The sequence below is a fragment of the Vespa velutina genome, chromosome 4 (assembly GCF_912470025.1).
Source record: "Vespa velutina chromosome 4, iVesVel2.1, whole genome shotgun sequence".
Taxonomy (NCBI): Eukaryota; Metazoa; Arthropoda; class Insecta; order Hymenoptera; family Vespidae; genus Vespa; species Vespa velutina.
This window is the reverse complement of record NC_062191.1, coordinates 4,449,966-4,452,465: the sequence shown is the minus strand read 5'-3', so window position 1 is coordinate 4,452,465 and position 2,500 is coordinate 4,449,966. Positions and strand designations below refer to the sequence as shown.

The following is a 2,500-nucleotide window of genomic DNA, read 5'->3' as shown; positions in this document are numbered from 1 at the left end:
ATTGATGGGCATTCTGGGCATTCGTTTTGACACGCCATCTCGTAAAACGAAACTTTATCGTACCCCCTTGGCTTTGCCCGCGAAAAATCTGAGAAAATGAAAGGGGAAGAAGGTATGGGGGAAAAGGAAGAAAAATAAAAAAGAAAATAGGTCATGTAACTATGCGAAGTTATATACGTTTGGTAGATAGGTAGAATGGAGTCAAGTGCGTGTAAAATCGTTGGGTGCGCTGAGTATAATGGGGGGGGAGGAAGGACGTAGGGGGAGAAGAGAAAGGGGAAAGGGAAGGGCCTGGTTTAGTCGGGGGTTCAAGTGCCTTCTCGTCGTGGTACTCACCCCTCCGGAACCCCGAATTCCGGTAGTCAGCTGTTTCTAACCATGTCTTTGTCCCACTCTCACGTTGAGAGAGACTTCTCTGACGTAGAACTCTCTCTATCTATCTCTCTCACTCGCACTCTTCTAGTCGTTAGTAGATATATAATCAACGTTGCTCTCGAGAAGCTCCGTCTCACTTTTCGATCGTGACTTTTTCAACGAGCCAGCTGGATCTGGAGTTTCTCTCTCTCTCTCTCTCTCTCTCTCTCTCTCTTTCTCTCTCTTTCTATATCTTCCTTTTCATCTATCTATCTCTGGTCTCGGCCCTCTTCTTCTCGCGCGATCTCCTCAGTCCGGTTTTAGGTCCGCCTACTTTTTTCTTCTTCTTTTTCTTCTTCTTCTTCTTCTTCTTCTTCCTCTTCTTCTTCCTCATCTTTCTCCGCGACCACAGAAAGATCCAACACTCTTTATGCATACAAAGGTGTAGGGATTACTTTATGAGACTGCGTGACGTAGGAAACGGGCTTATTCAAGCTTCGAAGAACGGGAATTTCTACTGAATGAATTCTATTTTCATACTTTTCATACACGACAATTACTGGGGGCTATTGATAATGTACCTTGGTTAGGACGTACTTACTTTAGATCTATTAAGCGATGAACTAAAATACAACCTCCCTTCTCCCCTTTTCGTTTTCTTCTCTCTCATATAATTTCCTTCTCTTCTTTGTTTTCTTTCGAAAGAATAAAGAGTAATCTAAAGATGGTTATCTAGAAGAAACAGAAAGAAAGTTAGTTAATTCGCGAAGAAGTCACGATTGGTAGGGATGCATTCTCTCATATACGTAGGTACACTTTGGAATAACTTTGTAAGGGCCGATGCAAGGCCCTCGAAGAATGTGCCGATCGTAGGTGGGATCGTAGGAATGAGAAAAAGCAATTGATCGAGGTATATACTTTCTTTCTCTCTCTCTCTCTCTCTCTCTCTCTCTTTTTTTCTTTTGTTCTTTTTTCTCTCTCTTCCTTTCTTTCTCGCGCGCGAACAAGAAACAGGTTTCGCGTACTCGCGAATCGAAAGTCGTTGACTCATTTCGCACGATTCACCGCGAGAGGCAAGTACTCGTTGGTTCTTCTCAGCCGGCGGTAGGTAGATACATAGGTAGGTATATGAGGCCGATAGGCCACTCGAACGCGAGCCTAGTGAAATTTATCGATACAGGATTGTGGATTATTTCGTCATATATTAAAGTTCGTACCAGAGCAAATATAGAGCCATCAATGACCGCCGTCACTCGTTACCACGATCTACGATGAATAATTTTGTTTTATCGCGATCCTCGCACGATTCCAATCCATCCTTCCTCCCGACTACCGGCGTGCTGTTCTGCATTAATGTATCCAACGTGGAAAGCACTGGCTTGTCTACAACGAGAGAGAGAAAGAGAGAGAGAGAGAGAGAGAGAGAGAGAGAGAGAGAGAAAGAAAGAGAGAGAAAGAGGGAAGGAGAGAGTGAGAAAGAAACAGATGATAATCATGCTTTATGACGTCGTAAGAAGTAAGAAAGTTTATCTCGCTAGTCTACCCTTTCTATTGTTTAATACCGTATAAGTATGTGAAAATACCTGAGGCAATCATCTACTAAGCAACGACATCATTTTTCGTATCTATCGAGCGAACGATTGTTAACGTATAGACGAACGGGAGTATTTCCAACGAGATGATCCTTTAAAAAAATGACGCTTTTCTTGGCGCGCGCGATAAAAAAAGAAAATGAGTAAAAATAAAAAGAAAGAAGAAAACTTTTGCGACAAGAATAAAATATACATTTTTCGTAATAATTCGATAATAAAATTTATTAAAGAAATCTCACATAATATCGTCGTAGAAAGATATCGTAAAATGTTTCGTCTGATTTTATTAAACTGAGGACGATCACCCTCTTAACGTTTCCTTTTCTCATTCGTACTTCGTTGCGAGTCTAACGATCTCTTGCGATGAGTATCTCTACGAGAATCTCTGTCTATCGTATAATTTATGATGTTTGGAATAGAGAGTATCTACCTATGTAAATGTGTATTCTAAACGTGTCGCGAATGATGTACGATCGATTATGCCTCGATGCTGGGCAATCGAATGGCTCAGAATGCCGACGGCCAACATCGTCGCTTTTATCGTTTAGTTTTTG

The 2,500-nt window shown here is 41.6% G+C and overlaps 1 protein-coding gene and 1 long non-coding RNA gene across 6 annotated transcripts in view; one reads left to right on the top strand and one right to left on the bottom strand.

Annotated features, from left to right (window-relative positions):
- Positions 1-2,500, top strand: part of LOC124948466 (homeotic protein antennapedia-like) — a 321,146-nt gene that overhangs the window by 2,600 nt on the left and 316,046 nt on the right. The gene's annotated exons all lie outside the window — the stretch shown is intronic.
- LOC124948473 overlaps positions 337-2,500 on the bottom strand; it is a 5,721-nt gene continuing 3,557 nt past the window's right edge. For 2 of the 3 annotated variants that reach the window (XR_007100752.1, XR_007100753.1), the window contains one exon: positions 337-1,086. This is a non-coding gene — a long non-coding RNA (uncharacterized LOC124948473). Of the gene's footprint in view, positions 1,087-1,525; positions 1,738-2,500 lie in introns of those variants that run through there. The other variant, XR_007100754.1, reaches the window with a different exon arrangement.